The 23,031-nt window shown below is 40.0% G+C and overlaps 1 protein-coding gene across 1 annotated transcript in view; it reads left to right on the top strand.

Moving 5' to 3' along the window:
* LOC149451275 (ADP-ribose glycohydrolase MACROD2-like) overlaps positions 1-23,031 on the top strand; it is a 750,194-nt gene that overhangs the window by 442,433 nt on the left and 284,730 nt on the right. The window lies entirely within an intron of this gene.

Genomic DNA, 23,031 nt, shown 5'->3' with positions numbered 1-23,031 from the left:
TTACTGTGTTCTGGGAAAATTCTATATTTATCCCTAAATATTGTATTAGAGAGTCTGTTCACTTAAAACTGGTTGTTCAGTTTTTGGTAGATACTGGTTAAGTAAACCACCTGTCAATTTTATATTATCTCTTGCAGCTCCAATGGTAAGATTACTATACTTGGGTTCCTTGGTCTTCATATCTGCTGTGGCCATTATGAGGGATATCCAATCTGCTCTCTCATTTATTCTTTATTATGAAAAATGCAACAGGGGGACTGAAATGAGCAAAGGTGGGTGAGAACATCCACAGCTGAACAGAAACAGGGTAGTTAATGACACAGAAATCACACTGTGCAAGTATCCAAGCCACATAAGGAGGTAGGGGCTGACTCTGTCCACCAGGATTTTCCTTTAACTAAACTATCACTTTCAGACAGACTGAGCCTTTAAATATCCCTGTGTCCAGCCTATCTATGCATTCCTAAATATTTAAGTAGACAAAGTGTTTTAAAACAAGCTCCCATTCACCTATGTAGATAAAGGTGTTGTGGAGATATTACTCTTTTAATTTTAAACGGAGGCATTGAGACCTCAGTTTCAAGTTTCCTCTTTATTTTTTTATTGAGAGATGAAACTGCCCTCTAATGTTTATGAACTCCAAGTACTGCAAGCTGCTCAAAACCATCTGAAACCCAACTTTAGATTCGCTGTTATGATTTGTGAGAATGAATTACTTCAGAGCACAAGCAGCTAAAGAGGCCAATGATGGCAATTTTGTATGCTCATTCACTGCTTGCTATGAATATGAAAACTTTTACAGCCTGGTAAACTTTGTTTTCTACTTTCACACAGATGTGATTAGATTATGCAGGAAGTTCATAAAATACATGGAACCTTGTTTATGTATAAACTATATATGTATCTGAATGCTTTCGTATGCTGGCTAAAAGTGTAACTATCATTTGGGGCAGACACATTAAATTCATAAATATTGTTGTAATTATTGGGATTGAAGTTAAAGTGTACCTTCGCACCCCAAAACTCACTTTTCCCACTTTAACCACCCTGTACCCCCTTCCTCTGTAAATGTACAAAAGCTTTTTTTTTTTTTTCTACTCCCACCCCTTGCTGCCATTTTTGCCTAGGCAAGAACGACCTGTACATAATCCTGTCACATATCCCAGAAGGCACACAGCATTCGGTGGGAGGACCTGAGGGTGTGTCACTGGGGACCAGCTTCAAGTATTGCAAGAGACAACTGTCTTTTTGACGACAACAGAGAAGAAGATGGCAACACGGGACCTGGGCTGTGGCAGTGGAGCAGTGAAATTTCCTGCGTAGCTGAATATGTGAATTGAGGACAACTCTGCACAACAGCTAGGAGGAGTAGAAAAAAAAGTGTTGTGAAGTTCCTCTTTAAAACTATCTAAAACAAAACTTAAAGTGGAGCTCCACCCAAAAGGGGAAGTTTTACTTTAGGGCCTCGTCCACCTGATCCCACTGTGGGAAAGGAATTGGAAGCGGAAGTAGTCCTCCCCTCTTCCTCCCCATAGTCTTCTGGGACACTTGACAGGTCCCAGAAGACAACAGGACCAATCAAAAGGCACCGTGCTACTTGCGCATACACAGTAGGCACCCAGCTGTGAAGGCGAAAGCTGTCACAGCCATGTGCCCACACTTAAGGTGCCGGGGAGAGAGGATGGCCAGTGAAACCGGCTGTGGTGAGGACACCGCTGGATCGAGGGACTGGTAAGTCAGCAGCTTCAGTTTTTTTTTTTTTTGTTTTTTTTTTTAGACTGGAGCTCCGCTTTAATGTATTGCACCTTGACAATCCCGAAGTATGTTGGCTGTAGACATTTTTTATTTTTTTCATTTTTTTTAAGCTGGACGATCTAGTTAATAGCTGGAAAAAAAGGGAAAAAAAACCCTAAAAACAAATACAGTACCAAATCTAAGGATTAGTAAGCAGCATTCTAAAAAAAACTTTGCCTTTTAAATAATGCACACTTTAGGCTAAGTACACACGGGCCAAATACTGGGTGGTATACAGCGGACGAGATCGCTGTACTAACAATGAACTGCCAGGTTTTTTTTTCCTTCAGCCTGCTGGCTGAACAAAAAAACTACTTACAATGTACAAGGCTTTAGGAAAAATATTTTAAAAAGATATCATAACTCTAAGCAGAATTGCAGCCTAGTGGTTAGTGGTCTCCTCTTTACTACTTTAATCACTTAACAGCATTGTTGTATGCTTTGCCTTGGGAATCCTGATGAGGTCATCTATTACTACACTGGCATTTAGTGAAAGTTTTTTGGCAATCTTCAAGAGTTGTAAGTGAGGAGAATTCACCTATGAAACAGATTGTCACTTAAATATTTGTCCCCATTGGATGGTCTTTCTAGATCTTTTGCTTTGGTGACAGCTCTAACAGTTTAGATTTTTCATCATTTTCTGTCTCAATGACAATAGAGAGGGTGGCTCTCCTCAGTGGGGACGCAACCACCCCCAAGAAAAAAAATTAAAGAGTCTCTGACCCTTACTTTGCTGTATCTGAAAGGTTTGCCTTTACATACGCTTTAAAGGTAAAGGGTCAACATAACAGCAAAGTGACCATCATTTTTAAAATGACGTCAAGGAAAGCCCTGTGTTTCTCTTAGGGTAGATTTTAAAGGTCATAAATTATCAGTCTAGAGTTTTTGTGTTGCTGGGTGTAGGAAACGAAGGGTCAAAATCTACTGATCGACTTCTGTACAACCAGCCTGTCAGGTTTTTTCTGAATGATCAGTGCTGCCAGTAACACTAATCAGTGTTCTGATGGTGGGAAAGGCTCCCTGTCATCAGAATACAATAGGACAGTAGAAGTGATTCCCCTATCCACATCAAGTGTGTGGACTGCGGAATCGGTTCATTTTTTTTTTTTTTGTTCAACCCTCTGGTTGAAAAAAAAAGAAAAAAAAAAGACTAATGTATGGCTAGCTTAGACATTCATTTCTATACTAATGAATGTTCAATTTTTAAATTTTAACTATTGGTTTACTGTATTTGCCTACCATAATAGCTCATTGCATGGTTTGTTTTTTTATAACCATTTATATAATATTTATATAATTATGTTACAATGTTTATCTACTCACTAGGAAGTTGCTCTTGGAAATTATTGTGAAATTACAGTGATATTATCTGATGGTCTTGTACCCTCTTTATCATTTCTCATTTAGTTGTGCTCACAGAATGCTCCATTTCAAAGCATCTCCTGGGCCCAGGGCTGTAGTGACTCTTAGTGCTGGCTGCCGCTAATGGTTTTCATGTTCTGCAGTCCAGGCTGTAACATGTTTAATGTGTGATTGTCTGTGTACAGGAAGTTCAAAAAATGTGTATTTAGGTGGAAATTACCACTCTTAGCGAGTATTCCAGCCATTTGTTGTCTCCACAAGGGCACCTGGGACAGATTTCCTTATATGCTATTGATAAGCATTAGGAGGTGCACTCAGAATAAAAGCCAGTATGGATCTATGGCATGATACTTCTTTTCTCTTGTATGACATTTATTCTTATCAGCATGAGGGTCAGGAATTTTAACATTGATTTTTATGAGGAAGTAAATAAAGTCATACCATTGATCCAGCTGTAACCTCCTGCATGTTGCATTTTTCAAAATTTAAAACTGATGAGTCTAGACATGAAGAGATGTTATGCATTGCAAATTGCCCTGTTTTAGAAAAACAATCTACAATAATGCATATTCAAGACACACTATAGCAAAACAATGGAGCATTGAATAGACTGATAATAGAGCTTATCTAGAGATTACACTGTTTGAATCCTAAAGGGGGATAACAGTCTTATTAATGTTTATTAGATTTTTCACCTTGTTGATTCTCTTATTTCACTGCAAGTCTGGTGGATCTTTATGCTAAAAAAAATGCATTTTCTGCAGTCTAATAAAGTAGAACACCCACAGTGCACCTGGTAGTCAAAGACCATGTGATCTAGTAGCCAAAGCTGGAGGTGGCTTTTTTAACATGACTAAAAAGATGTGCTTTTTTCACATACAATAATAATTGGATTTGGTAATGTTGATGTGTGCTCTTCATATGATTACAGATTTTATTGGTACTCTCTTTTACAGGTGGTTAATGTTATTGAATTATTTCCACTTTGTAAAACATGAAAGTAGACCTGTCCTCAAATATTGAAGATTTGCCATCTTATAAGGAACAACTATGAAGGTTAAAGTGTTATTAAAGTCAAACTTTTTTTAAAATTAAAATAATAAACATTTTACTCACTTGCTCAGTGCAGCGGTATTGCATAGAGCAGCCCCGATCTGCCTATTCTCGGGTCCTGTGATGGTGATCCTAGCTCCACCTCATCTTCGTGTGTTCCCATAGCAAGCCACTTGCTATGGAGGCACATAGTGTCTGCGCGCTCCCGAGCTGTGTGTCTATGGAGTCACGCTCCATAGACTTACAAGCAGGACTTAGCCGCACTCCCCACTTCCTCCTAGCTGCATTTTATTGACCGCAAGAGCCAACGGCTCCTGCTGCTACTTGAGTTCTGTGTGAAGAGAAAGAAAGGGGGAGAATAGATGCAGCCGTGCACAGCACTGGGTCTATTCTCTCCTCTCTTAACCTTTACACAGAGAAGCGGTGAGGGGGTGGGCGGAGGTCAGATAATTAGAATTCGCTTTAGTAATACTTTAATTGTGTCTTAGCAGTACCCTGAAAATTCTACCTTTTGCCTTGAATTCCACACTAAAGCTGCAGTACTCATTCATCTTCTGAGGGCTTTCCAGAGAGGAAGCTCTAACTGAGGACTTGCAGTAGAGGGATCTCTATGCCCCTTTTTACATAATTTTGATCTAGATATCAGAAATCATCCTCTTACACTGTTCCCGCTGCCTCCCACTGTTCCTCACAGCCTTTGTTTTTCCCCTGTGCTGTATCAGTATGACAATCTATTCCTTTCTTAACGTGGTCTGTGGCCTCATGATGTCCCCTTTCCCACACCTGTTCCACTGGGTCTGTGGTCCCTCCTCTTCTCCCGCTGCCTCTCGATGATCCCCCACACCAGTGCTTTTGTCCTGCTCCTTTACCAAAATGGCTGCTGTCACACCCAGACACCAAGCAGAATGAGGCATGGTAAGTCCATTCTGGGGAAAACATTAGCTTTAAGAGGCCTGCAAGCAATACTGGTAACTATTGCTTAGCCCCCTTCATGACTTTTTAGTGCATGGCTTCATTGATGGTCTAGACTTTAAATACCTTGTTTAATAGTTATGGCCTCCAGATAGGAAAATAAAATACTGTAAAATGAATGACAAAAACAGTGATTTTTTTTTTTTTTTTTAAATAAATCTGGAAACTGCACACATGAACTACTTTTACAAAATCTCCATCAAACTGATATCACCTTCCCTGAAACAAACTACTGCCACCTCTTCCATATGTATGGCTTCTCTCATTTGTCTACACGTCTTCACAGGCCGAAGCTTGGCGTGAGTGGTTTGTTCTTGCATAGCTGATTTTTATAGAGCGCAGCGGATGGTAAATTCAATTTCTCATGGAGGAGAAATATAGGGGCCGATGGATGAATAGAGTTTCAAAAGTGATTTTCCGAACAGCTTGGAATCCTGGGATTTAGCAATCTAATTACAATCTCGCAAGGCCTTCAGCAGAAGAAAGGCAAGGCTTGACTTGAACTCTACTAGTATGATTTGTTTATTCTTGTCTTCGCAGTGAGTGGCATACGAAATGCATTCTTTATATGCTGCATCAGTAGTACGTAACGCTGGGCAGTATTAGCCAAACTTTTCAGATGTGAAATTGTGTCTTTTTATGAGTTCCCCAGAAGCACACAAGGTTTTTATGGAGCTGACAAACAATAGGAGCAAAATGCTGTTTATTGATATGTCAGTTATTGTGTTATGTCTGGGAGCAAGCATAGGGGGTATTGAGACTACCTTACTGATACCCACCGGAAAGTCATTCATTTTAACAGGGTTTGTTTTAATGTTCTCATTACATAAAAATATTAATCCAATTTCATGCCCTTTCACATAAAAACATGAAGGGGTTAAAATACATGTTAATCACTAAAATCTCCTGTAAACTTCTGAAATGAATGTAATGTGATAAGTGTAATGTAATAAGGTCATAGTTTTTAAATTTGTAACCTTCATTAACATATGTTTGGCAGTCATGTCATAAAGGTAGCAATGGAGGCATGTCCTGTTCTAGGGTGGCATTATCCCTCTTCTGATTATGTTTCTATGTTGCCATCCTGTCACATGAATCTCCGATAGACTTTAAGTGGCCTTTCCATAAGCACGACGGAGGCATGGTCCATTGTTGTCACTATCAGGCAATCTACCCTGGGAAAATGTCATTCAGCTATTGCTTGGTTATGTATTAAGGAGCACCTGGTACAAAAGTTCATCTCACTCTCAGTTAATGATAAAATCATGACATAATGCACTAGGACCTGTCTTAATGCCTGATGAAGACTAGAGTCTCCTGAAGGCAGTCAGCTGAGTGCTGTCAGAAGATTGTCTTCATCAAGTCTTAATACCAGTCATAGCTCATTCTTTTGTGATTTTATTATCAGCTACTCAGGTACTGAAGAAGGGGAGGCTTTTTCCCACCTAAATGTATTTACTGTATTCAATGCATTTAACTATTAAAAAAAAATCCTTTTGAGTGAGATAAACTTTTGTACCAGGTTCCCCTCCTTCTACATCCAAGAATTTACCATCTAGCAAGCATTCCCTGTGTAGCAGCAGAGGTAGCAGTCTAAGATCAGAAAAGGGACCACCCACACTATATTTTAATCACAGATTTGCTTCTTAGAAGTGAAAACTGGTTCTGATGGACATACCTTAAAAAGTGTTCCTTCCTTCAATCAGTCCATTGCTCTCACACACATCATGTATTCGAATAGCCATCTCTGGAATGCATATGGCCTGGCAGTAGCTGCACAGAGGCTGCAGGAGACTAGCAGAACTGTAGTGTAACAAAGGATGAAAAAGGTGATGACAAGTATTTTATTTAAAACCCAAACTTACAATTGTATCATGCACGATGCTATGGTAAACTGTCATTCAGGCATAGTATAACTAAGGGCAAAACTTGTTTTAGTTTTGGAAAGAAGAGTTGGTTTAGAACACCTGTAAGGTTTTTATTGTTGTCTTCACCTTTTCTATTCATCCTTTTTACCATTGTTGAAAGTGAAATTAAAAGAAAATCCCAAATTTTGGGTTGTCCCTGGAAAAGTAATAGGGGGGAAATCTGCAAATGGGGACACCAGATCAGGTGACCTGGGGGTCCCCAAGGGATTTCCTTACTTGCAGGGATTTCCTCTCACTATCTGTCTTGGCTATGGGACATGAAGTGAAGGTAAATTTCCTTAATGGGACACAAATGGCCCAAAATAAAATCTGACATGGGTTATAGCTCTCCCTTACTCTATCCTAATTGAAAACAAGTGTTTTGCAAATAGTTCTACTTTAAGATTTACATGTCCAGCTATAGTTTCTTGCTTTTTATATACCAGTATTTAACATGTAAATGTGATAGCAGTTTTAGAGCATTATTGTAACAATGAATTTTGGTCAGTATCTAGATCGTACACTGATAAAAATTATGAGCAGTCTGTGACCTGACAGAAGTTGGTCATTTGATCGAGTTCTGCTGAAGGGACATGTTGAAAAATGTTCTTGATTAGTTTATTCTGACAACTGTGGTTGCCGCTCTCCAATACAATGGCCTGGCAGGATTGGGGGGTTCCTCCATCTACCTAATTTGTGGGGAAAGAGGATTCTCTTTTGTTTTTTTTCTCTTATTCAGCCCGCTGGCTGAATGAAAAACCTAAGTGCACGGCCAGCTTATGTGGAGAACAGAATGCAGTTCCTAGTGCCAGAAAATCATACATACACAATATTGCCAAAAGTATTGGGATGCCTGCCTTTACACACACATGATGGCATCCCAGTCTTAGTCTGTAGGGTTCAATATGGAGTTGGCCCACCATTTGCAGTTATACCAGCTTCAGCTCTTCTGAGAATGCTGTTCACAATGTTTAGGAGTGTCTATGGGAATGTTTGACCATTCTTCTAGAAGTACATTTGTGAGGTCAGGCACTGATGTCAGACGAGAAGCCCTGACTCGCAGTCTCCACTCTAATTCATCCCAAAGGTGTTCTATCTGGTTGAGGTCAGGACTCCACCTCAAACTCGCTCATCCATGTCTTTGTGCACTGGTGCGCAGTCATCTTGGAATAGGAAAGGGCCATCCCCAAACTGTTTCCACAAAGTTGAGAGGATGAAATTGTCCAAATTGTCTTCGTGTGCTGATGCCTTAAGAGTTCCCTTCACTGGAACCAAGGGACTAAGCCCAACCCCTGAAAATCATACCCACACCATTATCCCCCCTCCACCAAACTTTACACTTGGCACAATGCAGTCAGGCAAGTACCGTTCTGGTAACCGCCAAAACCAGACACGTCCATCAGATTGCCGGACAGAAGCGTGATTCATCACTCCAGAGAACATGTCTCTGCTGCTTTAGAGTCCAGTGGCGGTGTGCTTTACACCACTGCATCTGATGCTTTGCATTGCAGTTGGTAAAATAAGGTTTAGATGCAGCTGCTCGGCCATGGAAACCCATTCCATGAAGCTCTCTACACACTGTTGTGCTAATCTGAAGGCCACACAAAGTTTGGAGGTCTTTAGCTATAGACTGCAGACAGCTGGCGACTTTTACACACTGTGCACTTCAGCATGCATTGACCCCGCTATGTCATTTACATGGCCTACCATTTCATGTCTGAGTTACTGTTGTTCCCAGTTTCTTCCAGTTTGTTATAATACCCTTAACCGTTGACCGTGGAATATTTAGTAGAAAGGAAATTTCACGGATTGACTTATTGCACAGGTGGCAACCTATCACGGTGCCACGCTTGAATTCACTCCTGAGAGCGACCCATTCTTTCATAAATGTGTGCAGAAGCAGTCTGCATGCCTAGGTGCTTGATTTTATACACCTGTGGCCAAGGAAGTTATTGGAACACCTGAGTCCAATGATTTGGAGGGGTGTCCCAATACTTTTGGCAATATATTGTACATTTTTAGTATTAAATAGAAAACCCTTTAAACCTTTTATATCTAGGTTTGGACTTGCCTAACAGTTTAAACTTTCAATAACTGTCAAATTTTAGCTGCTCATGTGATTACATTGTCTTGGACAACAGATAATTGTTACGCTGCTTAAAACCCATGACAGCGCTCACTATTCAGTCTTATGATGTATAGTTAGCAGCCCTGATCATCATAACAATGACATTTGAAATTGTACAGGGTACTTACTGATGGGCAGTAGTAATTGCTGTCAAAATAAAAGCCCATATGGTTTTCCTACAAAACACATTTCTCTTGTGTGTTAGACTATTCCTGTTATCAATAATTTTGATGTGTCAAATTGTTAAATGCTTCATATTGTTTTCTTGTCTCTGTCTGTCAAAATTAGGATTGAATCTCAATAGCAGAGAAATAGATATGTGATTTTCAGAGACGTATCTTCTCTGCAGAGCAACCATAAACTTTTTAGGGGACAAATATCCATTCAGATATCAAACATCTAGCAGAGATACATAAAATGTCTTCATCCAGGGATGAGTTTCCATCATTGAAGCCTGTAGGCACATAACCAAAGAACCCTATCCCAGGGAAATGGCTAGTAAGCAAATACAAAATGACTTCAAAATGTAAAACAAATGTGAAGGGAATAAAAAAAAAAGTTCTTCTTCTTTGTTTCTGCTACCTGAAGTGATTAATGATCACATAGTTGTTTTGGCTCCTTTTTAAACTATATAAAATATTACACAAATCAACAAAATGGCTCTGATCAAATGTTTACATACCCTGGGATGTTTGGCCTTGGTGGTGTTGCACACAGTTTAAAATGGCAATTAACGGTTAATTTCCCACATCTAGCTTTTTAAATTGCAAATTGTGTCTGTGTATAGTCAGTGAATTTGTTAGTTCTCACGTGGATGCACTGAGCAGGCTAGATACTAAGCCAGAGCAGAAAAGAACTGTCAAGAGATCTGCCTAACAAGGCAATGGAACTTTACAAAGATGGAAAAGGATATAAAAAGATATCCAAAGCCTTGAATATGCCAGTTTGTACTGTTCAATCACTTATTAGGAAGTGGAAAGCCAAGGTCAGGCAGACCAAGAAAGATTGCAGCCACAACTGCCAGAGGAATTGTTCAGGATGCAAAGAAAAGCCCACAGGTAACCTCAGGAGAAAAACTGGCTGCTGTGGAAAAAGATCCGGTTGTTTCAAGGAGCACAAAATGATACTTGGGAAAAAAATTAGCTGCATGATAGAGTTGCCAGAAAAAAGCCTTTACTGCACCAATTTCGACAAAAAGCCCTTATGCAATATGCTCAACCAACGACACTCCTCACAGCTTCTGGCACACTGTAATCTGGAGTGATGAAAGAAAAATAGAGTTTTATGGTGACAACCAAAAGCACTATGTTTAGAGAAGGGTCAACAAGGCCAATAGTGACAAACATATCATCCCCACTGTGAAGCATGGTGGTGGCTCACTGATGTTTTGGGGGTGTGTGAACTCTAGAGGCATGGGGAATATTGTGAAAATTGATGACAAGATAAATGCAGCATGTTATCAGAAAATACTGCCAAACAATTTGCTTTCTTCTGCACGAAAGCTGCACATGAGACGCGCTTGGACATTCCAGCACGACAATGACCCTACGCACAAGGCCAAGTAGACCCTCCAGTGTTTATAGCAGAAAAAGGTAATAGTTCTAGAGTGGTCATCAGTCTCCTGACCTTTATATCATCAAGCCACTCTGGGTTGATCTCAAACATGCAGATCATGCAAGGTCACCAAAGACTTGACAGGAGTCATTTCATTTCTTTACTTGTTGCCGTGTTTTGTTTTCTGATTGATTCATTCTGTTATGATCTATAGTTGAATATGAATTCTGGAATAAAAGAAATGTGTTTTGCCTGCTCACTCATTCATGTTTTCTTTAAAAATGGTACAAACTCTAGATAACCAATTCTCCAAGGGTCTGAAAACTTTTGAATACAACTGTATGTGCATTAACATTTATACTGTAATTTATTTTTGTTCTCGAATAAAATGGAACAGCCAGTGTAACTGTATAACCACATGAAAGAATGATGATAGTATTAAAAATAATTTTGGGGCTATATATAAATTTACATCAGAGCCTGTCAAGTCTGTCTTATGTAAGTTTATAATTTTTATGTATTGCAGTGATGTGAAGGAGGGAGACCATTTTAGAGAAAAAGTACTTTTTATGCCTAAACACTGTACTCCGTCTACAGGGCAGACAGTATTTACAAATTAAGGGCTCGTTCATACAGATGGCTATACTGCCGCCCTTCTGTATCGCTCTTCAGAGGATGTTTGACAAGCGGTGAGGAGTCGATATGTTCCTTCCTCATTATGTGCTTTAACCATCAAAATGCTGACCCACTGTACTACAATGTACATAGTTGTAGAGCAGTTTCAGTGTGGCCCCATTCACTTGAGTGGATTGCATCCAACAGCAGTACCAGTGGTACTGTGGCATGGTTACAGCCCTAAGCAGCTGTTTTTCTTTGTCTAGGTGGATGGAAAAACTGTGGCTTAACTGCCTGCATTTAACTCTGCCTATGTGAATTAGCACAAAAGGCCTGTGTTGACAGGCCTTGGGATTCTGTCAAGAGACAAATGTATTGTTCTTTTAAGTGTGTTTTGCTTGTGTTTGAGATTAGTATAGGGTACTTCTGAGATTATTCATAGTTCATTGACTGGTGAGTTTGACCAGCAGTTGACATCATTCTAAACTGCATCAACCTGTTTCAAGCTGCTTTTCATCTGTAATGCTTATTCAACAAGGGTAAGCAAAGCAAAGTGCCACCAACCATAACCGCCAACCAGAATTCACATTTGACAAAGCTGCCTGGGGATTATTAAAATATTGTTGATTGTTATGTTACCACCCTGTGTAGATTGTTGCTCTAGAGCATGGGTGTCAAACTGGCAGCCCTCCAGCTGTTTCCAAACTACAAGTCCCATAAGACATTGCAAGATTGACAGTTACAAGCATGACTCCCAAAGGTGGAGGCATGATGGGACTTGTAGTTTCGCAACAGCTGGAGGGCCGCCAGTTTGAATCCCCTGCTCTAGAGACATATTTAACCAATTCAATACTGGGCAATTTTACACCTTCCTGCCCAGGCCAGTTTTCAGGTTTCAGCGCTCTCACATTTTGAATGACAATTGTACGGTCATACAACATTGTACCCAAACTAAAATTTTATCATTTTCTTCACACAACTAGAGCTTTCTTTTGGTGGTATTTAATCACCACTGGGGTTTTTATTTTTGGCTAAATTAACTAATTAAAAAAAGACCAAACATTTTGAAAAAAAAAAGTTTTTCTTTGTTAAAAAAAGTTTGCAAATAAATAATTGTTCTTCATCAATTTAGGCCGAGATGTATTCTGCTACATGTCTTTGGTGAAAATAACCCAAATTAGCATGTATTTTTTAGTTTGTAGGAAAGTTATAGAGTTCACAAACTATGGTATAGATCTGAATATTGATCAATCCTGAAGTACTGACAGCCAATCTAATTTCTTGAGGTCCAAGAATGTCAGAACAGTACAGATATCCCCCAAATGACCCCTTTTTGCAAAGTAGACAGTCCGATGTACTTCATAAGAGGCATGGCGAGTTTTTTGAAGTTGTATTTTTTTGGTCATAATTTTTCGAAAAATTAAAAAATTAAAAAAATTAGTTTCACTATTTTTTTTTTTTTTTTACATATTGTCACCAGTGCAGTACAGCGTCATCATATAACTGGCATGGCGGTGATCAGGGACACTGACTGGTGACAGAATGAAAAAAAATTATATATATTTTTTTTATTTTCTTTAATTTGTTTTATTATTTTTTATTAAATTTTTTTTCTTTTTTTTAAGATTTTTTTTTCATATTTCACTATGACCAAAGTAGTACAATGTTACCATAGTAACATTGTACTACTTTGGGGAAGTGATCAGTATTTTTTTTTTTTTTACACAATTTGCTTATAGCAAAGAATTACTTTGCTATAAGTAAGCATTTACCTAAATGACATCGATTCATTCAGGGTTTTTTTTTTTTGTGCTTAGCTGTGATTTGGCCACACCTTATCACATGACATGTGCATGTGATTAGCTGTGACCATTCACAGCTAGACACTAGTAGACAATGGATGGCATGAATGAAACCATCCATTGTATACAACTGTCATGTGACCTGCTGTGATTGGTCACAGCAGGTCACATGGTACCAGCAACGGGGCCGATACTCAGATCTGTCATCGGCCATGTCCGAGGTACACGGCCGGTGACAGATCGCGCCACTGATGGGCTCTGCAGGAGCGCAATCTGCGCATGTGCGGGAGGACGCCATATGGCGTCCACCCAGAACGCTGATGACATTTGCCGCCCGCCATTCGGCCATAGGGCGGGCGGCAAATGGTTAAAGATGTATTAAACCCAAAACCAAACATTTATTATATTGCAGTTTACCAATTCTAAGATGTGGTGGCATTATAAGTTTCACTTTTTAGGCTTGCTTTCTTCTATTTCATCTGGTGATTCAGCCAGTAAGTTTATTTTTCAATAGAAAAACTCTTGTGCATTTTCAGGGTTGAGACAGACCATTTAGCAATGGCAGGGGTTCTTATGATGAACAGGTTTTATTTATTCGTGTAAAATCTTTATTCTAAAAAGAGAAAAAAAACTGCTGTACCTGCTTATAAAGTATTGGCTGGAGTTTGGCTTCAGTCTTCTTAGCGTATTTAAATCTGCTAGTGCATCTAACACTCCCTTGTCCCAAAACTGGATGAAGGGGCACAGCAAACAGCAGTATTGTCAAAGTGGAGGCACTCTAATACAGGAGGTATTTTACTGACCAGATCACCAGGTGAAAACAGAGGGGAAAAAAAACTAAAAAATAAAGAAAGCCAATGCAGCCACCACATCTGATTGGTGAGCTGCAATATATGACATTTTTAGTTTACCGCTTTAAATGCACTTGTATGTATTTAATTGTCATATAATGGATTATCTTTAGTTCATAGAGTTTTTTTTAAGAAATCTTTGTATTTCCCAATTCATGCTTTAATAAGGTATATGACATTTATTGTCACATGTCTTATTCATATCACAATGTCACATCTATTCATTCCTCAAGACAAATCTGCAAATTTCATGATCTAAATACTCTATTTCCCAAGTGCCTGACAAGTCATTTATAGATTTTAGGAATGTGATGGACATTTTCCATTTGCATAGTTATGAATCAATGCCCATTTAAATGTGTCTGGAAACTTTTGCAATAAACAAAGCATTAGACAATATGCACATAGCAATTTTCAATTTTATAATGCAGGTGTCAATGATTGTTTCATGGCATGCTGTAAATAGATAGCTTGCCATCTGTATTCTTTAATTTTACTGTCTATAATAAGATGCTGCATGTTGTATGGATTTGTTTTTCCCCTTCAAGATTCTGTGCGTGTGAAATATATACATTCTTTGTCAGTGAGAGAGTTTTGTGCTGTTAAACAGTGTTTCTCAGCCATGGTACTGCAACACCCTGGGGTGCCTCAATCACAGGACCTAGTTTGCCTTGGATTAGCGTCATGAGTTGCAGTGGTGTGGGCAGCCACCAGCACCAAAACAACCATTGACAATCTAGGTACAGGGTTTTTTTTTTTGAGCATTCAGAGGTGGACTTGCTGGTGTGTTTCTGATCATTGTCCTGCTGCATAACCCAAGTGCGCTTGAGCTTGAGGTCACAAACTTATGGCCCGGACACTCTCCTTCAAGATTTCCTTTTAGAACACAGAATTCATAGTTCCATCAATTATAGAAAGTCATCCAGGTCCTGAATCTGCAAAGAAGACCCAGACCATCACACTACCACAACCATGTTTGATTGTTGGTATGATGTTCTTTTATGAAATGCTGTGTTAGTTTTACACCAAATTTTACAGGCCATACACCTTCCAAAAAGTTCAACTTTTGTCTAATCAGTCCACAGAATATTTGCTCAAAAGTCTTGGGGATAATCATGATGTTTTTTGGCAAATATGAGACAAGAATTTGTGTTCTTTTTGGCCAGCAGTGGCTCTCACCCTGAAACTCTCCCATGGATGCCATTTTTGCCCAGTCTTTCTTATTGTTGAGTCATGAACACTGAGCTTAACTGAGGCAAGTGAGGCCTGCAGTTCTTTAGATGTTTTTGTGGCTTCTTTTATAACCTCCTGGATGAGTCGCCATCGTGCTCTTGGAGTAAATTTTGTAGGCTGGCCACTCCTGGAAAGGTTCACCACTGTTCCACGTTTTCTCCATTTGTGGATAATGGTTTTCACCCTGGTTCGCTGGAGTCCCAAAGCCTTAGAAATGGCTTTGTAACCCTTTCCAGACTGATGCATGTCAATTACTTTGTTTCTCATCTGTTCTTGAATTTCTGTAGATTGCAGCTTGATGTGTTGCTTGTTTAGATCTTTTAGCATGCTTCACTTTGTCAGACAGCTTCTATTTGATTTCTTGATTCAACAGGTCTGGCAGTACTCAGGCCTGGGTGTGGCAAGTTAAATTTAATTCAGCTTTCCAAAAAATGTGGTTAATAACAGTTTATTCATGATATAGCAAAGGCAGGGCAATTACTTTTCCACATAGGGAAAGGCAGGTTTGGACAGCTTTTTTCCCTTAATACAGGAAATCATCATTTTAAAAACTGCATTTTCTATTTACTTGGGTTATCTTTGTGTAATGTTAAAATTTGTCTGATGATCTGAATCATTTAAGTGTTACAAATAGGCAAAAAAAAAAGAAATATCAGGATGGGGCAAACACTTTTTCATAGCACTGTAACCCAATCAGACCATATCCTTAGAGTGATTGTAGAGGATTTATTTTATTTAAATAACAAACATGGTATACTTGCCTGCTCTGTGCAATGGAGAGAGAGCAGCACTGGTGTTCTTGGGCACAGCACTGGATCGAGATCGGGCTAAGGTAAGTATTTTGCTGAGGGCAGCTGCACCTAAAAGGTTGTTTTACCTTAATGCAGAGAATGCATTAAAGGATAAGTTCAGCTTTCAGCCAAAAATAATAAATGCACATTTTTTTGCAAGTAAAAAAAAGTGCATTTATTATTTTTGCATACAGGAGCCTGGAAAGCATTGCACCAGTAATCAGTAGATCGCCGATGCCATGCAGGTCTCCAGCAGACCTGTCAGAATATCTGCTTGCCGTACAGGATGTACGAACAAGCAGATATTCTGACAGGAAGCTTCAAATAAACTACCACAGCGCTCCACAGCGGCATGGTAGTTTATTAAAAACTACAAGCGGACAGCCGCTAAGGCTGTCAGGACTTGCAGTTCATTCATTGAAGTCCATGAATGAATGATGCAGTTCATTCACTGAAGTCCATGAATGAATGATGCGTCCCTGTGGGCAGGGCCCTGCACGGGCGCGCTGTTTTTAAATTTGACAGATATTACGGGGAGAAGTCTTATTTGTCAGAGGGGAGGGGGGCGGCGGGTGGTGACTGCGGCTATGGGAACATGTTAAATGTTCCACACTAAAAATGGGTGGAACATGTAATATGTTCCCAAAGGTCCTTTAAGGTAAAATCCTTTAGCCTTTACAAGCACTATAACTAGAACACCTTTAACATTTCTATAATACACCTTTTATCAAGTAGCTGTCATCCTTCCTGTCCTAAGTGCCACCAAGGCTGTTGGCTGGGCAAAGCACAATTTCACTTTGAGCCAGCTGTGAAAAAATAATTGATTCCTATTTCAATGCACAGAAACTGTATCATACCTCCTGGTTATCTGAGTTTTGACAGAACAGTCCTAATTACTGAACCCCCTGAAGGGCCAAAGGGCGTAGCTTTTTGAAAAGCAGCATGTTTGGTTAAATTGTTGACTGATTTGGGTGGGGATGTGATAGAGTGAGGCATGGCTTGGGTGTGTCCTGATATTTCTTTATACTTTTGGTTACTGCTACTACAATTTTGCTTGTTCATTACTACTTTTTATTTTATTTTTTTTAACTGTCATATACATGTTATGCTACATTGTGAAGAAACGATAAATGGGTATCACTATGTGTCATTAGTACATAAAAAAGATTTTATCTTTAACATGAATAGCATCCTTTTCTAGGCAACAGCAATAACAAATATTGTTCGGTCATATACAGTGGGGATTGAAAGTTTGGGCACCCCAGCTAAACATTTGTATTAATGTGCATAAAGAAGCCAAGGAAAGATGGAAAAATCGCCAAAAGGCATCAAATTACAGATTAGACATTCTTATAATATGTCAACAAAAGTTAGGTTTTATTTCCATCATTTACACTTTCAAAATAACAGAAAACAAAAAAATGGCGTCTGCAAAAGTTTGGGCACCCTGCAGAATTTATAGCATGCACTGCCCCCTTTGCAAAGCTGAGACCTGCCAGTGTCATGGATTGTTCTCAATCATCGTCTGGGAAGACCAGGTGATGTCAATCTCAAAGGTTTTAAATGCCCAGACTCATCTGACCTTGCCCCAAAAATCAGCACCATGGGTTCTTCTAAGCAGTTGTCTAGAAAACTGAAACTGAAAATAGTTGACGCTCACAAAGCTGGAGAAGGCTATAAGAAGATAGCAAAGCGTTTTCAGATGTCAATATCCTCTGTTTCGAATGTAATTAAGAAATGGCAGTCATCAGGAACAGTGGAAGTTAAAGCAACATCTGGAAGACCAAGAAAAATATCAGACAGAACAGCTCGCAGGATTGTGAGAAAAACAATTCAAAACCCACGTTTGACTGCACGATCCCTCCAGAAAGATCTGGCAGACACTGGAGTTGCGGTACACTATTCCACTATAAAGAGATACTTGTACAAATATGGTCTTCATGGAAGAGTCAACAGAAGAAAACCTCTTCTACGTCCTCACCACAAAAGTCAATATTTGAACTTTGCAAATGAACATATAGACAAGCCTGATGCATTTTGGAAACAAGTTCTGTGGACCGATGAGGTTAAAATTGAACTTTTTGGCCGGAATGAGCAAAGGTACGTTTGGAGAAGAAGGGGCACAGAATTTAATGAAAAGAACCTCTGTCCAACTGTTAAGCATGGGGTGTGATCAATCATGCTTTGGGGTTGTGTTGCAGCCAGTGGCACAGGGAACATCTCACGAGTAGAAGGAAAAATGGATTCAATAAAATTTCAGCAAATTTTGGATGGTAACTTGATGCCATCTGTGAAAAAGCTGAAGTTAAAGAGAGGATGGCTTCTACAAATGGATTATGATCTTAAACACACCTCGAAATCCACGGGGGATTACATCAAGAGGCATAAACTGAAGGTTTTGCCATGGCCTTCACAATCTCATGACCTCTACATAATTGAAAATCTGTGGATAGACCTTAAAAGAGCAGTGCGTGACAGACAGCCCAGAAATCTCAAAGAACTGGACGACTTTTGTAAGGAAGAATGGGCAAAGATACCTCAAACAAGAATTGAAAGACTCTTGGCTGGCTACAAAAAGCGTTTACAAGCTGTGATACTTGCCAAAGGGGGCAGTACAAGATATTAACTCTGCAGGGTGCCCAAACTTTTGCAGACGCCATTTTTTCGTTTTCTGTTATTTTGAAAGTGTAAATGATGGAAATAAAATCTAACTTTTGTTGACATATTATAAGAATGTCTAATCTGTAATTTGATGCCTTTTGGAGATTTTTCCATCTTTCCTTGGCTTCTTTATGCACATTAATACAAATTTTTAGCTGGGGTGCCCAAACTTTCGATCCCCACTGTACATAGAAAATGCAAGATTTTTTATTAAAATGTTTTATTCTTGGCACATTTTATAAATGAGCCCCATTGTTACAAAACCACACACAGACCGAATATTAGCCAAAATCAGGCGGCACAGTAGAAACCGTCTGACATTGGACCCATGGGTACAGGTCCTTGTCCAACAGAAGGCGATCTTACGACCAGCTTCTGTTGAATGAGCATGCTGGAAAACCAGCAGTTGATCGGCATCTAGTCAGCGCTGCGAGCTCTGACCAGTGTGTTTTCATGGGGGGGGGGGCTGTCCCCCTTTTAAAGCACAACAACACAATGGGGAGATCAGGGACAACGCATAGCAAGCTCCTATGTGTTTGTTTGTTTTTTTTCCCTGTTCCGCCCACTGGGTTGCATAAAAAAGGAACCTTACCATGTGTACTAGGCATTATTCAAACTTGGAAACGCACTTATTTTATAATATATTAATGGCAAATTGTTGTCACAGAGACTCTTATATGGTGGTTGGGACAGCATATTTCTAAAACCTCAGCTCTGTTCTCACTAAAAATTCTGCTTCTGCATTCTTCTACCGGAAAGGATGGGGAAAGGTTCCCTACCTTGACCTTTCTTCTGAGGTGCGAAGATGTCTCCAATGTAAAGTAACAGTCATTTATAGTCTCAGAGCAGTAAGGAGGCCATTTCTTTTTTTGTGAAGCTTTTGTTTTGCTCCACAGGATTGTGAAAACTTTTTTTTATGTGTCTGCTCTTTGTTTTCTTTTGTCAAGCTGGCTGAGGCTAGTACATTGTAATTTACACACTTCATGCTGTCATACTAACTCTAAAAGCTTCTGGACACATGGACACGTGTCCATTTACACCCGCCATTCCATAGAGGAGAATGGAGGGTCCGATCGGGTCCACCTGAAAAACTGACAGGTGGACCTGATCTGTCTGCTCGTGTGAAAGGGGCCTTAGAATAATTTTTCTGTCTACGGGACCCCCCACTAATAACTATATCAAGAGCTCATGTTACAGTAGTGTGATGGTCATTGGGAAGAATCCCCTCTTGTAGACAGCTGTAAAGGTAATTGGTCTCTGTGGTTACTGATCTGAGAAGTAGAAATTGCTAGCTGCTCCTACCAACTTCTGGAGGAACCCTGTGTCAGGGCTCCCAGGTGTGACCAGAGGTGTGTGGCTGACGCAGGGAAACGCAGACCTCAGATATGTTATAAACAATATAATTTATTAACACTAACCATACAAACATAAACGCAGTGCAATAATAAAACATAATACAGTGCAACCAAACCAAACCAACCACCCACAGATAACAGTACATACAAGCAAGCGTCGTCAGGCAGGCCGGGTCAATATCAATAGGGCAGGTAGGTACAGGGGGAGCAAGCGGAGATTTGTCGGGGTCACAGGCCAGGTTCAGCAGGTAGCAAGCAGCGTAGTACAGAGGGTCAGGCAGAGGGATGGTCAGGGTCACAAGCCAGGGATCAGAACAGGTAGCAAGCAGCGTGGTACAGAGGGTCAGGCAGAGGGATGGTCAGGAGCGAGCCGGGATCAGAGCAGGAGAAGTCAGCAGCGGTTCAGAAACAGGATGCAGGACAGAAACAGGATACAGGGCCCAGGACAAACACAACACCAAGGCAGAGTCTGTGGGTCTGGCCATCCCTTAAATACCCCAGCATAATCAGTTCCAGGTGTTAGCTGGCTGCAAAGTTGAGTCTCTGATTGCTGGGAGCATCCGCTGGCCAGCCCTGGTACTGCAGATCAAAAGGCAGGCGAATCCCACCATTGCTGGCCAGTCCATTCCTGACACCCTGGCTGAGAAAGACTGATGTAAAGGCTGTAATTGTTGACCTAGTCTTCCAAAGTTGCTATTTGCCTGGATGCCTTGCTGACCCTCTTGCTTCAATACCTTGTCACTGATATAGAACAAGTGTGCTGATTAGATACTTTTTTCTCTGCCCTTCTTGATCTACATATTTGATTCAGTGAATTAGAATGTATTGCTGTTACTGACAGCCAAGAATCTAGCATTTTCCAATGAAGACCTTTGTGGCAGCCTCTGTATTTAACTGGTTTATTTTGAAAGGCCATATGTCTCTCTACTATTATATGGACCTTCCTCAGTCTACATTTATGACATTATAGTTGCCTAAATGGTAGATATTTGATACATGGATATCATCAAGCAAGTTGGATAAAACAGATTATGCAAAACCTACACATGTATGATTGCAACCTGTGGTTGCCATTACCCACTGAGAGCCGGTTCATGCCAGATGTGTTAGTACTGTGCTGGGCACCCTTTCCCAGCACTATTCCTTTGCAAGATGAAAAGCTTTGTTCTCTATGACAGTTCACACCACTTTGCTGCACAGCATACAGTACTTATTTCAACACAGTGTGGTGTGACACAGTCCACCACATAACAGTGGACTGCAGCAAATAGAACTTAGTACTTTATTGAAATTTACAAGGCTTTAACAAAAAAAGGGAGACTAAACAGGGTGATGCTCTGGAGTTTGTGCATCAGCACATGCTGGCTTGAACAAGCTCAGAAGTAGTGATTTAAAAAAAAAAGGCGGCAGTATAAATACGTACATATATGTATTTAGTTTTAGCATGTCTTTTCTTTGACCATTTTACCCTCTGGAAATTCAGTAGAGGTGTCAATTGAGAAGATCATAAAATGTTGGACAGAGACATCCATTATGTCTAGTCAGGCCTGATGACTTGGTCTACCTGTGAATGGCTGGCTTATGTATAGTCATTATAATGTAGATTTGATGATTTGTTTTACATACATAGGTTAATGGTACCCATACACAAGGGCATCTGAAAAATGATGAGCTTCTCAATCATATTTCTTTCAATGTGTAAATCCACTGGGTGCCAAACAAACTGTTCATCAGGGAATACACAGTGCTGGTTTATTTCTATATTATCAGCTGAGCATAATTGGATTTGCTCCTTGAATTTTTGTAACTTTTTACTGAAAAATAAAGAACTTCTATAATACAGTATAACATACTTCCCAAACAATTGCAGTATCGTATTCTGAAAAATGAGCATTAATTGCCTCTCTTTTGATTGATATCTTTTTCATTGTTTTTTAAAATCTTTACTAGAATGGGAACTAAATCTTTGTATCTGATTAAAATTCACCATATGCATTGATTAGTTTGTCTGTGCATGCATTCAGGCATATAGAGAGAGTGTGTGAGTCATACTAGGTAGTTCTGAACACCCTTCCATTTATGGGGTTCTGAAGACCACCACCAATTTTGGACAAAGAAGGTTAATGTTCTGGTGGTGCAGCCCTGGCCAGGAGTTTTGACAATGACACAAATGTTAATTTACCTGCAAGGAAACACGTGCAGTCATCATTGCTTTGCACAAAAAGGGATGCACAGGCAAGGATATTGCTGCTACTAAGATTGCACCTAAATCAACCATTTATCGTATCATAAAGAATTGCAAGGAGAGAGGTTCATTTGTTGTGAAGAAGGCTTTAGGGCGCCCAAGAAAGTCCAGCAAGCACCAGGACCATCTCCTAAAGTTGATTCTGCTGTGGGATCAGGGCACCACCAGTTCAGAGCTTGCTCAGTAATGGCAGCTGGCAGGTGAGGCGATGACTTTTGGAGGATGGCCTGGTGTTGAGAAGGGCAGCAAAGAAGCCACTTCTCTCCAGGAAAAACATCAGGGACAGACTGATATTCTGCAAAAGGCACAGGGATTGGACTGCTGAGGATTGGGGTAAAGTAATTTTCTCTGCTGAATCCCCTTTCTGATTGTTTGGGGCATCCAGAACAAACCTTGTCCAGGGAAGAAAAGGTGAGCACTACCATCAGTCCTGTGTCATGCCAACAGTAAGGCATCCTGAGACCATTCATGTGTGGGGTTGCTTCTCAGCCAAGGGAGTGGGCTCACTAACAATTGTGCCTAAGAACACAGCCATGAATAAAGAATGGTACAAAAACATCCTCCAAGAGCAACTTCTCCCAAACATCCAAGAACAGTTTGGTGATGAACAATGCCTTTTCCAGCATGATGGATCACCTTGCCTTCAGGCAAAAGTGATAACTAAGTGGCTTGGGGAACAAAACATCGAAATTTTGGGTCCATGGACCG

This window comes from Staurois parvus, unplaced genomic scaffold (genome assembly GCF_062004578.1).
Source record: "Staurois parvus isolate SC_StPar_1 unplaced genomic scaffold, SC_StPar_1.0 ptg000543l, whole genome shotgun sequence".
NCBI classification, from domain to species: Eukaryota; Metazoa; Chordata; class Amphibia; order Anura; family Ranidae; genus Staurois; species Staurois parvus.
This window is presented reverse-complemented; position numbering and strand designations above follow the sequence as displayed.